Source organism: Stenella coeruleoalba (genome assembly GCF_951394435.1).
Source record: "Stenella coeruleoalba genome assembly, chromosome: 4".
NCBI classification, from domain to species: Eukaryota; Metazoa; Chordata; class Mammalia; order Artiodactyla; family Delphinidae; genus Stenella; species Stenella coeruleoalba.
This window is the reverse complement of record NC_137149.1, coordinates 90213821-90228341: the sequence shown is the minus strand read 5'-3', so window position 1 is coordinate 90228341 and position 14521 is coordinate 90213821. Positions and strand designations below refer to the sequence as shown.

Here is a 14521-nt window from a genome sequence, read left to right as displayed (position 1 = left end):
GGCCTGAAGCCATCCTGCGGTGTTGCGGCCAGGTCACAAGAAAGCGAGTTGAAGAAAGAAGCTCAGGGGCACTGTAATTCACAAACCTGCAGAGTTATAAATGACAGCTATCGTCCAAAAATAGACTGAAGTAAGGCTGCCAAGAGGACTTGAAAGCGGGGCAGAATTGCAGGAAACCGATTTCAGGAGGTAGACTGGAATTGCATTGAAAGCATACGAAAAGAGGCAGAACGTCCACAATGATGCACTTGGCCAAAAAGGGCGTATGCGTTTTTTCCTGAATATATTCAGGAAAAAACGCATACGCCCTTTTTGGCCAACCAAGCAAACTTGCAAAGGAAATCTGCACTACAATGAAGTCTCACTTCCCCCCGGTCAAAAGGGCCATCTGAAAAAAGTGCAAAATCCAGAAAGGCAGGACAGGCCATGGAGAACTGGGAGCCTTGTTATGCTGATGGGCGGGATGTAAATTGCCAACAGACACTCGGGAGAAGTGTATGGTGTTTCCTGAAACATCTAAAAAACAAAGCAACAGAGCCTAGGGCACTTCCACTTATGGTCCTATAGCTTAGGGAAATTAAAATCAAAAAGACACAGCCACCCCAAAGTTTGGGACGCCTCTGTTTACAAGAACCTCGTTTACCGTACAAGTTCAATATCACAGAAAGTGAAAAATGGATAAAGAACTTGTGGTACTTAAGTACAATGCAGTATCGCTCAGCAATGAAATCAATGTCATCAGGCCCGTAGCAGCATAATGAGTGTATTCAGGTATGATGATTCTAACTGAAATAAGTCACACAGAAAAAGAAACATCATAAGATATCACTAATACACGGAATGTAAACTTGGCTACACAGGAACTGAATTCCAAAACAGAACAGGTTCTCAAATTTAGAAAACCAACTTATGCTTGCTTAAGGGGAAAGGTGAGTTGGGGTGCTGCATAAAACCAGAGATTGAAATGAGCACAGATAAAGTTCCTTAAGCCAAATATGGAATAGACAAGAGCTACTCCTTGCTCAACAAAATGGACTCAACACCCCATATTAAACGCCTAAGAATGTACCTGACTAGTAAGTATCTTAAAACCTATGGATTGCTATGTCTCTGAAAGAGAATCAAGCATGTGTACAGGGGCATAAACGCAGCAGTGATAGGATTGGAGATGTTCGGTGAGCAAATGAAGACCCTTTGAAGTCATATTGCATGGTACCCATTCCACGGGTTTCAAATACCCAGGTTTAAGGTATTCTTCCTTCAGCTAAAACATGCATGTGGAACCCAGAGTATGATCAACCATGTGATCGGGAGACGTGTTCAAATATGTCTCAGTTTTCGTACCCTGGTACTCGGGTGCAACATTCCAGACGCTTTACTAACACTCTCCCGACCTAGAGAGTCAGTCCCTTTAACCTCCTGTTTGGCCCAGTTTGCAATTTCTGCGGAAGATGAACAGGAATAGCGAGAACCAATGAGAGACTAGCTGGAGGTGTCTGAACGGGCAAATTTAACTCTCATTTCCCACCAGGAAGAGGAATTAACCAAAGGCTCAGCGGGCCGTGCCCGAACCAGATTAGGGCGTGAAGCCATCCTGCGGTGTTTCGGCCAGCTCACAAGAAAGTGAGTTGAAGAAAAGAGCTCAGGGGCACTGTAATTCACAAACCTTCAGAGTTATAAATGACAGCTATCGTCCAAAAATAGACTGAAGTAAGGCTGCCAAGAGGACTTGAAAGCGGGGCAGAATTGCAGGAAACCGATTTCAGGAGGTAGACTGGAATTGCATTGAAAGCATAGGAAAAGAGGCAGAACGTCCACAATGATGCACTTGGCCATAAAGGGCGTATGCGTTTTTTCCTGAATATATTCAGGAAAAAACGCATACGCCCTTTTTGGCCAACCAAGCAAGCTTGCAAAGGAAATCTGCACTACAATGAAGTCTCACTTCCCCCCGGTCCAAAGGGCTATCTGAAAAAAGTGTAAAATCCAGAAAGGCAGGACAGGCCATGGAGAACTGGGAGCCTTGTTATGCTGATGGGCAGGATGTAAATTGCCAACAACCACTCGGGAGAAGTGTATGGTGTTTCCTGAAACATCTAAAAAACAAAGCAACAGAACCTAGGGCACTTCCACTTATGGTCCTATAGCTTAGGGAAATTAAAATCAAAAAGACACAGCCACCCCAAAGTTTGGAACGGCTCTGTTTACAAGAACCTCGTTTACAGTACAAGTTCAACATCGCAGAAAGTGATAAATGGATAAAGAAGTTGTGGTATTTACTTACAAAGCAATATCACTCAGCAATGAAATCTGTGTCATCAGGCCCTTAGCAGCACAATGAGTGGATTCAGGTATGATGATTCTAACTGAAATAAGTCACACAGAAAAAGAAACATCATAAGATATCAGTAATACACGGAATGGAAACTTGGCTACACAGGAACTGAATTACAGAACAGAACAGGGTCTCAAATTTAGAAAACCAACTTATGCTTGCATAAGGGGAAAGGTGAGTTGTGGTGCTGCATAAAACCAGAGATTGAAATGAGCACAGATAAAGTTCCTTAAGCCAAATATGGAATAGACAAGAGCTACTCCTTGCTCAACGAAATGGACTCAACACCGCATATTAAACGCCTAAGAATGTACCTGACTAGTAAGTATATTAAAACCTATGGATTGCTATGTCTCCGAAAGAGAATCAAGCATGTGTACAGGGGCATAAACGCAGCAGTGATAGGATTGGAGAGGTTCGGTGAGCAAATGAAGACCCTTTGAAGTCATATTGCATGGTACCCATTCCACGGGTTTCAACTACCCAGGTTTTAGGTATTCTTCCTTCAGCTAAAACATGCATGTGGAACCTAGAGTATGATCAACCATGTGATCGGGAGACGTGTTCAAATATGTCTCAGTTTTCCTCCCCTGGTACTCGGGTGCTACATTCCAGACGCTTTACTAACACTCTCCCCACTTGGAGAGTCAGCACCTTTAACCTCCTGTTTGGCCCAGTTTGCAATTTCTGCGGAAAATGAACAGGAATGGCGAGAACCAATGAGAGGCTAGCTGGAGGTGTCTGGACGGGCAAATTTAACTCTCATTTCCCACCAGGAGGAGGAAATAACCAAAGGCTCAGCGTGCCGTACCGGAACCAGATTAGGGCCTGAAGCCATCCTGCAGTGTTGCGGCCAGCTCAAAAGAAAGCGAGTTGAAGAAAGGAGCTCAGGGGCACTGTAAATCACAAACCTGCAGAGTTATAAATGACAGCTATCGTCCAAAAATAGACTGAAGTAAGGCTGCCAAGAGGACTTGAAAGCGGGGCAGAATTGCAGGAAACCGATTTCAGGAGGTAGACTGGAATTGCATTGAAAGCATAGGAAAAGAGGCAGAACGTCCACAATGATGCACTTGGCCAAAAAGGGCGTATGCGTTTTTTCCTGAATATATTCAGGAAAAAACGCATACGCCCTTTTTGGCCAACCAAGGAAGCTTGCAAAGGAAATCTGCACTACAATGAAGTCTCACTTCCCCCCGGTCAAAAGGGCCATCTGAAAAAAGTGCAAAATCCAGAAAGGCAACAGGCCATGGAGAACTGGGAGCCTTGTTATGCTGATGGGCGGGATGTAAATTGCCAACAGACACTCGGGAGAAGTGTATGGTGTTTCCTGAAACATCTAAAAAACAAAGCAACAGAGCCTAGGGCACTTCCACTTATGGTCCTATAGCTTAGGGAAATTAAAATCAAAAAGACACAGCCACCTCAAAGTTTGGGACGCCTCTGTTTACAAGAACCTCGTTTACCATACAAGTTCAATATCACAGAAAGTGAAAAATGGATAAAGAACTTGTGGTACTTACGTACAGTACACTATCACTCAGCAATGAAATCTATGTCATCAGGCCCGTAGCAGCATAATGAGTGTATTCAGGTACGATGATTCTAACTGAAATAAGTCACACAGAAAAAGAAACATCATAAGATATCACTAATACACGGAATGTAAACTTGGCTACACAGGAACTGCATTCCAAAACAGAACAGTGTCTCAAATTTAGAAAACCAACTTATGCTTGCTTAAGGTGAAAGGTGAGTTGGGGTGCTACATAAAACCAGAGATTGAAATGAGCACAGATAAAGTTCCTTAAGCCAAATATGGAATAGACAAGAGCTACTCCTTGCTCAACGAAATGGACTCAACACCGCATATTAAACGCCTAAGAATGTACCTGACTAGTAAGTATCTTAAAACCTATGGATTGCTATGTCTCCGAAAGAGAATCAAGCATGTGTACAGGGGCATAAACGCAGCAGTGATAGGATTGGAGAGGTTTGGTGAGTAAATGAAGACCCTTTGAAATCATATTGCATGGTACCCATTCCAAGGGTTTCAACTACCCAGGTTTAAGGTATTCTTCCTTCAGCTAAAACATGCATGTGGAACCTAGAGTATGATCAACCATGTGATCGGGAGACGTGTTCAAATATGTCTCAGTTTTCGTACCCTGGTACTCGGGTACAACATTCCAGACGCTTTACTAACACTCTCCCCACTTGGAGAGTCAACACCTTTAACCTCCTGTTTGGCCCAGTTTGCAATTTCTGCGGAAGATGAACAGGAATAGCGAGAACCAATGAGAGACTAGCTGGAGGTGTCTGGACGGGCAAATTTAACTCTCATTTCCCACCAGGAAGAGGAAATAACCAAAGGCTCAGCGTGCCGTGCCGGAACCAGATTAGGGCCTGAATCCATCCTGCGGTGTTGCGGCCAGCTCAAAAGAAAGCGAGTTGAAGAAAGGAGCTCAGGGGCACTGTAATTCACAAACCTTCAGAGTTATAAATGACAGCTATCGTCCAAAAATATACTGAAGTAAGGCTGCCAAGAGGACATGAAAGCGGGGCAGAATTGCAGGAAACCGATTTCAGGAGGTAGACTGGAATTGCATTGAAAGCATAGGAAAAGAGGCAGAACGTCCACAATGATGCACTTGGCCAAAAAGGGAGTATGCGTTTTTTCCTGAATACATTCAGGAAAAAACGCATACGCCCTTTTTGGCCAACCAAGCAAGCTTGCAAAGGAAATCTGCACTACAATGAAGTCTCACTTCCCCCAGGTCAAAAGGGCCATATGAAAAAAGTGTAAAATCCAGAAAGGCAGGACAGGCCATGGAGAACTGGGAGCCTTATTATGCTGATGGGCGGGATGTAAATTGCCAACAACCACTTGGGAGAAGTGTATGGTGTTTCCTGAAACATCTAAAAAACAAAGCAACAGAACCTAGGGCACTTCCACTTATGGTCCTATAGCTTAGGGAAATTAAAATCAAAAAGACACAGCCACCCCAAAGTTTGGAACGGCTCTGTTTACAAGAACCTCGTTTACAGTACAAGTTCAACATCGCAGAGAGTGAAAAATGGATAAAAAAGTTGTGGTATTTACTTACAAAGCAATATCACTCAGCAATGAAATCAATGTCATCAGGCCCTTAGCAGCACAATGAGTGGATTCAGGTATGATGATTCTAACTGAAATAAGTCACACAGAAAAAGAAACATCATAAGATATCAGTAATACACGGAATGTAAACTTGGCTACACAGGAACTGAATTACAGAACAAAACAGGGTCTCAAATTTAGAAAACCAACTTATGCTTGCTTAAGGGTAAAGGTGAGTTGGGGTGCTGCATAAAACCAGAGATTGAAATGAGCACAGATAAAGTTCCTTAAGCCAAATATGGAATAGACAAGAGCTACTCCTTGCTCAATGAAATGGACTCAACACCGCATATTAAACGCCTAAGAATGTACCTGACTAGTAAGTATCTTAAAACCTATGGATTGCTATGTCTCCAAAAGAGAATCAAGCATGTGTACAGGGGCATAAACGCAGCAGTGATAGGATTGGAGAGGTTCGGTGAGCAAATGAAGACCCTTTGAAATCATATTGCATGGTACCCATTCCACGGGTTTCAAATACCCAGGTTTAAGGTATTCTTCCTTCAGCTAAAACATGCATGTGGAACCCAGAGTATGATCAACCATGTGATCGGGAGACGTGTTCAAATATGTCTCAGTTTTCGTACCCTGGTACTCGGGTGCAACATTCCAGACGCTTTACTAACACTCTCCCGACCTAGAGAGTCAGTCCCTTTAACCTCCTGTTTGACCCAGTTTGCAATTTCTGCGGAAGATGAACAGGAATAGCGAGAACCAATGAGAGACTAGCTGGAGGTGTCTGGACGGGCAAATTTAACTCTCATTTCCCACCAGGAAGAGGAATTAACCAAAGGCTCAGCGTGCCGTGCCCGAACCAGATTAGGGCCTAAAGCCATCCTGCGGTGTTTCGGCCAGCTCACAAGAAAGTGAGTTGAAGAAAAGAGCTCAGGGGCACTGTAATTCACAAACCTTCAGAGTTACAAATGACAGCTATCGTCCAAAAATATACTGAAGTAAGGCTGCAAAGAGGACTTGAAAGCGGGGCAGAATTGCAGGAAACCGATTTCAGGAGGTAGACTGGAATTGCATTGAAAGCATAGGAAAAGAGGCAGAACGTCCACAATGATGCACTTGGCCAAAAAGGGCGTAGGCGTTTTTTCCTGAATATATTCAGGAAAAAACGCCTACGCCCTTTTTGGCCAAACAAGCAAGCTTGCAATGGAAATGTGCACTACAATGAAGTCTCACTTCCCCCCGGTCAAAAGGGCCATCTGAAAAAAGTGTAAAATCCAGAAAGGCAGGACAGGCCATGGAGAACTGGGAGCCTTATTATGCTGATGGGCGGGATGTAAATTGCCAACAACCACTTGGGAGAAGTGTATGGTGTTTCCTGAAACATCTAAAAAACAAAGCAACAGAACCTAGGGCACTTCCACTTATGGTCCTATAGCTTAGGGAAATTAAAATCAAAAAGACACAGCCACCCCAAAGTTTGGAACGACTCTGTTTACAAGAACCTCGTTTACAGTACAAGTTCAACATCGCAGAGAGTGAAAAATGGATAAAAAAGTTGTGGTATTTACTTACAAAGCAATATCACTCAGCAATGAAATCAATGTCATCAGGCCCTTAGCAGCACAATGAGTGGATTCAGGTATGATGATTCTAACTGAAATAAGTCACACAGAAAAAGAAACATCATAAGATATCAGTAATACACGGAATGGAAACTTGGCTACACAGGAACTGAATTACAGAACAGAACAGGGTCTCAAATTTAGAAAACCAACTTATGCCTGCATAAGGGGAAAGGTGAGTTGGGGTGCTGCATAAAACCAGAGATTGAAATGAGCACAGATAAAGTTCCTTAAGCCAAATATGGAATAGACAAGAGCTACTCCTTGCTCAATGAAATGGACTCAACACCACATATTAAACGCCTAAGAATGTACCTGACTAGTAAGTATCTTAAAACCTATGGATTGCTATGTCTCCGAAAGAGAATCAAGCATGTGTACAGGGGCATAAACGCAGCAGTGATAGGATTGGAGAGGTTCGGTGAGTAAATGAAGACCCTTTGAAATCATATTGCATGGTACCCATTCCACGGGTTTCAACTACCCAGGTTTAAGGTATTCTTCCTTCAGCTAAAACATGCATGTGGAACCTAGAGTATGATCAACCATGTGATCGGGAGACGTGTTCAAATATGTCTCAGTTTTCGTACCCTGGTACTCGGGTACAACATTCCAGACGCTTTACTAACACTCTCCCCACTTGGAGAGTCAGCACCTTTAACCTCCTGTTTGGCCCAGTTTGCAATTTCTGCGGAAGATGAACAGGAATAGCGAGAACCAATGAGAGACTAGCTGGAGGTGTCTGGACGGGCAAATTTAACTCTCATTTCCCACCAGGAAGAGGAAATAACCAAAGGCTCAGCGTGCCGTACCGGAACCAGATTAGGGCCTGAAGCCATCCTGCGGTGTTGCGGCCAGCTCAAAAGAAAGCGAGTTGAAGAAAGGAGCTCAGGGGCACTGTAATTCACAAACCTGCAGAGTTATAAATGACAGCTATCGTCCAAAAATAGACTGAAGTAAGGCTGCCAAGAGGACTTGAAAGTGGGGCAGAATTGCAGGAAACCGATTTCAGGAGGTAGACTGGAATTGCATTGAAAGCATAGGAAAAGAGGCAGAACGTCCACAATGATGCACTTGGCCAAAAAGGGCGTATGCGTTTTTTCCTGAATATATTCAGGAAAAAACGCATACGCCCTTTTTGGCCAACCAAGCAAGCTTGCAAAGGAAATCTGCACTACAATGAAGTCTCACTTCCCCCCGGTCTAAAGGGCCATCTGAAAAAAGTGTAAAATCCAGAAAGGCAGGACAGGCCATGGAGAACTGGGAGCCTTGTTATGCTGATGGGCGGGATGTAAATTGCCAACAACCACTCGGGAGAAGTGTATGGTGTTTCCTGAAACATCTGAAAAACAAAGCAACAGAACCTAGGGCACTTCCACTTATGGTCCTATAGCTTAGGGAAATTAAAATCAAAAAGACACAGCCACCCCAAAGTTTCGAACGGCTCTGTTTAAAAGAACCTCGTTTACAGTACAAGTTCAACATCGCAGAGAGTGAAAAATGGATAAAGAAGTTGTGGTATTTACTTACAAAGCGATATCACTCAGCAATGAAATCTGTGTCATCAGGCCCTTAGCAGCACAATGAGTGGATTCAGGTATGATGATTCTAACTGAAATAAGTCACACAGAAAAAGAAACATCATAAGATATCAGTAATACACGGAATGGAAACTTGGCTACACAGGAACTGAATTACAGAACAGAACAGGGTCTCAAATTTAGAAAACCAACTTATGCTTGCTTAAGGGTAAAGGTGAGTTGGGGTGCTGCATAAAACCAGAGATTGAAATGAGCACAGATAAAGTTCCTTAAGCCAAATATGGAATAGACAAGAGCTACTCCTTGCTCAACGAAATGGACTCAACACCTCATATTAAACGTCTAAGAATGTACCTGACTAGTAAGTATCTTAAAACCTATGGATTGCTATGTCTCCGAAAGAGAATCAAGCACGTGTACAGGGGCATAAACGCAGCAGTGATAGGATTGGAGAGGTTTGGTGAGCAAATGAAGACCCTTTGAAGTCATATTGCATGGTACCCATTCCACAGGTTTCAACTACCCAGGTTTAAGGTATTCTTCCTTCAGCTAAAACATGCATGTGGAACCTAGAGTATGATCAACCATGTGATCGGGAGACGTGTTCAAATATGTCTCAGTTTTCGTACCCTGGTACTCGGGTACAACATTCCAGACGCTTTACTAACACTCTCCCGACTTGGAGAGTCAGTCCCTTTAACCTCCTGTTTGACCCAGTTTGCAATTTCTGCGGAAGATGAACAGGAATAGCGAGAACCAAGGAGAGGCTAGCTGGAGGTGTCTGGACGGGCAAATTTAACTCTCATTTCCCACCAGGAAGAGGAATTAACCAAAGGCTCAGCATGCCATGCCAGAACCAGATTAGGGCCTGAAGTCATCCTGTGGTGTTGCGGCCAGCTCAAAAGAAAGCGAGTTGAAGAAAGGAGCTCAGGGGCACTTTAATTCACAAACCTGCAGAGTTATAAATGACAGCTATCGTCCAAAAATAGACTGAAGTAAGGCTGCCAAGAGGACTTGAAAGCGGGGCAGAATTGCAGGAAACCGATTTCAGGAGGTAGACTGGAATTGCATTGAAAGCATAGGAAAAGAGGCAGAACGTCCACAATGATGCACTTGGCCAAAAAGGGCGTATGCGTTTTTTCCTGAATATATTCAGGAAAAAACGCATACGCCCTTTTTGGCCAACCAAGGAAACTTGCAAAGGAAATCTGCACTACAATGAAGTCTCACTTCTCCCCGGTCAAAAGGGCCATCTGAAAAAAGTGTAAAATCCAGAAAGGCAGGACAGGCCATGGAGAACTGGGAGCCTTGTTATGCTGATGGGCGGGATGTAAATTGCCAACAGACACTCGCGAGAAGTGTATGGTGTTTCCTGAAACATCTAAAAAACAAAGCAAAAGAGCCTAGGGCACTGCCACTTATGGTCCTATAGCTTAGGGAATTTAAAATCAAAAAGACACAGCCACCTCAAAGTTTGGGACGCCTCTGTTTACAAGAACCTCTTTTACCGTACAAGTTCAATATCACAGAAAATGAAAAATGATTAAAGAACTTGTGGTACTTACGTACAGTGCACTATCACTCAGCAATGAAATCTATGTCATCAGGCCCATAGCAGCATAATGAGTGGATTCAGGTACGATGATTCTAACTGAAATAAGTCACACAGAAAAAGAAACATCATAAGATATCAGTAATACACGGAATGTAAACTTGGCTACACAGGAACTGCATTCCAAAACAGAACAGGGTCTCAAATTTAGAAAACCAACTTATGCTTGCTTAATGGTAAAGGTGAGTTGGGGTGCTGCATAAAACCAGAGATTGAAATGAGCACAGATAAAGTTCCTTAAGCCAAATATGGAACAGACAAGAGCTACTCCTTGCTCAACGAAATGGACTCAACACCGCATATTAAACGCCTAAGAATGTACCTGACTAGTAAGTATCTTAAAACCTAGGGATTGCTATGTCTCCGAAAGAGAATCAAGCATGTGTACAGGGGCATAAACGCAGCAGTGATAGGATTGGAGAGCTTTGGTGAGTAAATGAAGACCCTTTGAAGTCATATTGCATGGTACCCATTCCACGGGTTTCAACTACCCAGGTTTAAGGTATTCTTCCTTCAGCTAAAACATGCATGTGGAACCTAGAGTATGATCAACCATGTGATCGGGAGACGTGTTCAAATATGTCTCAGTTTTCGTACCCTGGTACTCGGGTACAACATTCCAGACGCTTTACTAACACTCTCCCGACTTGGAGTTTCAGCGCCTTTAACCTCCTGTTTGGCCCAGTTTGCAATTTCTGCGGAAGATGAACAGGAATAGCGAGAACCAATGAGAGACTAGCTGGAGGTGTCTGGACGGGCAAATTTAACTCTCATTTCCCACCAGGAAGAGGAAATAACCAAAGGCTCAGCGTGCCGTGCCGGAACCAGATTAGGGCCTGAATCCATCCTGCGGTGTTGCGGCCAGGTCACAAGAAAGCGAGTTGAAGAAAGGAGCTCAGGGGCACTGTAATTCACAAACCTGCAGAGTTATAAATGACAGCTATCGTCCAAAAATAGACTGAAGTAAGGCTGCCAAGAGGACTTGAAAGCGGGGCAGCATTGCAGGAAACCAATTTCAGGAGGTAGACTGGAATTGCATTGAAAGCATAGGAAAAGAGGCAGAACGTCCACAATGATGCACTTGGCCAAAAAGGGCGTATGCGTTTTTTCCTGAATATATTCAGGAAAAAACGCATACGCCCTTTTTGGCCAACCAAGCAAGCTTGCAAAGGAAATCTGCACTACAATGAAGTCTCACTTCCCCCCGGTCAAAAGGGCCATCTGAAAAAAGTGTAAAATCCAGAAAGGCAGGACAGGCCATGGAGAACTGGGAGCCTTGTTATGCTGATGGGCGGGATGTAAATTGCCAACAACCACTTGGGAGAAGTGTATGGTGTTTCCTGAAACATCTAAAAAACAAAGCAACAGAACCTAGGGCACTTCCACTTATGGTCCTATAGCTTAGGGAAATTAAAATCAAAAAGACACAGCCACCCCAAAGTTTGGAACGGCTCTGTTTACAAGAACCTCGTTTACAGTACAAGTTCAACATCGCAGAAAGTGAAAAATGGATAAAGAAGTTGTGGTATTTACTTACAAAGCAATATCACTCAGCAATGAAATCTGTGTCATCAGGCCCTTAGCAGCACAATGAGTGGATTCAGGTATGATGATTCTAACTGAAATAAGTCACTCAGAAAAAGAAACATCATAAGATATCAGTAATACACGGAATGTAAACTTAGCTACACAGGAACTGAATTACAGAACAGAACAGTGTCTCAAATTTAGAAAACCAACTTATGCTTGCTTAAGGGGAAAGGTGAGTTGGGGTGCTGCATAAAACCAGAGATTGAAATGAGCACAGATAAAGTTCCTTAAGCCAAATATGGAATAGACAAGAGCTACTCCTTGCTCAATGAAATGGACTCAACACCACATATTAAACGCCTAAGAATGTACCTGACTAGTAAGTATCTTAAAACCTATAGATTGCTATGTCTCCAAAAGAGAATCAAGCATGTGTACAGGGGCATAAACGCAGCAGTGATAGGATTGGAGAGGTTCGGTGAACAAATGAAGACCCTTTGACGTCATATTGCATGGTACCCATTCCACGGGTCTCAACTCTCCAGGTTTAAGGTATTCTTCCTTCAGCTAAAACATGCATGTGGAACCCAGAGTATGATCAACCATGTGATCGGGAGACGTGTTCAAATATGTCTCAGTTTTCCTCCCCTGGTACTCGGGTGCAACATTCTAGACGCTTTACTAACACTCTCCCCAGTTGGAGAGTCAGCGCCTTTAACCTCCTGTTTGACACAGTTTGCAATTTCTGCGGAAGATGAACAGGAATAGCGAGAACCAATGAGAGGCTAGCTGGAGGTGTCTGGATGGGCAAATTTAACTCTCATTTTCCACCAGGATGAGGAATTAACCAAAGGCTCAGCGTGCCATGCCGGAACCAGATTAGGGCCTGAAGCCGTCCTGCGGTGTTGCGGCCAGCTCACAAGAAAGCGAGTTGAAGAAAGGAGCTCAGGGGCACTGTAATTCACAAACTTGCAGAGTTATAAATGACAGCTATCGTCCAAAAATAGACTGAAGTAAGGCTGCCAAGAGGACTTGAAAGCGGGGCAGAATTGCAGGAAACCGATTTCAGGAGGTAGACTGGAATTGCATTGAAAGCATAGGAAAAGAGGCAGAAAGTCCACAATGATGCACTTGGCCAAAAAGGGCGTATGCATTTTTTCCTGAATATATTCAGGAAAAAACGCATACGCCCTTTTTGGCCAGCCAAGCAAGCTTGCAAAGGAAATCTGCACTACAATGAAGTCTCACTTCCCCCGGTCAAAAGGGCCATCTGAAAAAAGTGTAAAATCCAGAAAGGCAGGACAGGCCATGGAGAACTGGGAGCCTTGTTATGCTGATGGGCGGGATGTAAATTGCCAACAGACACTCGGGAGAAGTGTATGGTGTTTCCTGAAACATCTAAAAAACAAAGCAACAGAGCCTAGGGCACTTCCACTTATGGTCCTATAGCTTAGGGAAATTAAAATAAAAAAGACACAGCCACCCCAAAATTTGGGACGCCTCTGTTTACAAGAACCTTGTTTACCATACAAGTTCAATATCACAGAAAGTGAAAAATGGATAAAGAACTTGTGGTACTTACGTACAATGCAGTATCACTCAGCAATGAAATCTATGTCATCAGGCCCGTAACAGCATAATGAGTGGATTCAGGTACGATGATTCTAACTGAAATAAGTCACACAGAAAAAGAAACATCAAAAGATATCAGTAATACACGGAAAGGAAACTTGGCTACACAGGAACTGATTTCCAAAACAGAACAGGGTCTCAAATTTAGAAAACCAACTTATGCTTGCTTAAGAGTAAAGGTGAGTTGGGGTGCTGCATAAAACCAGAGATTGAAATGAGCACAGATAAAGTTCCTTAAGCCAAATATGGAACAGACAAGAGCTACTCCTTGCTCAATGAAATGGACTCAACACCGCATATTAAACGCCTAAGAATGTACCTGACTAGTAAGTATCTTAAAACCTAGGGATTGCTATTTCTCCGAAAGAGAATCAAGCGTGTGTACTGGGGCATAAATGCAGCAGTGATAGGATTGGACAGGTTCGGTGAGCAAATGAAGACCCTTTGAAGTCATATTGCATGGTACCCATTCCACGGGTCTCAACTCTCCAGGTTTAAGGTATTCTTCCTTCAGCTAAAACATGCATGTGGAACCCAGAGTATGATCAACCGTGTGATCGGGAGACGTGTTCAAATATGTCTCAGTTTTCCTCCCCTGGTACTCGGGTGCAACATTCCAGACGCTTTACTAACACTCTCCTGACTTGGACAGTCAGCGCCTTTAACCTCCTGTTTTGCCCAGTTTGCAATTTCTGCGGAAGATGAACAGGAATAGGGAGAACCAATGAGAGACTAGCTGGAGGTGTCTGAACGGGCAAATTTAACTCTTATTTCCCACTAGGAAGAGGAATTAACCAAAGGCTCAGCGTGCCGTGCCGGAAACAGATTAGGGCCTGAAGCCATCCTGCGGTGTTGTGGCCAGCTCACAAGAAAGTGAGTTGAAGAAAGGAGCTCAGGGGCTCTGTAATTCACAAACCTGCAGAGTTATAAATGACAGCTATCGTCCAAAAATATACTGAAGTAAGGCTGCCAAGAGGACTTGAAAGCGGGGCAGAATTGCAGGATACCGATTTCAGGAGGTAGACTGGAATTGCATTGAAAGCGTAGGAAAAGAGGCAGAACGTCCACAATGATGCACTTTGCCAAAAGGGCATATGCGTTTTTTCCTGAATATATTCAGGAAAAAACGCATAC

At 43.5% G+C, this 14521-nt stretch overlaps 1 long non-coding RNA gene across 50 annotated transcripts in view; it reads right to left on the bottom strand.

The window, feature by feature from the left end:
• The window catches only part of LOC307185334, a 3778167-nt gene that overhangs the window by 81905 nt on the left and 3681741 nt on the right, over positions 1 to 14521 (bottom strand). Inside the window, exon 18 of one of the 50 annotated variants that reach the window (XR_013827989.1) lies at positions 13334 to 13423. The exons of the other annotated variants lie outside the window; for them this stretch is intronic. This is a non-coding gene — a long non-coding RNA (uncharacterized lncRNA). The remainder of the gene's footprint in view (positions 1 to 13333; positions 13424 to 14521) is intronic. 50 annotated transcript variants of the gene reach the window in all.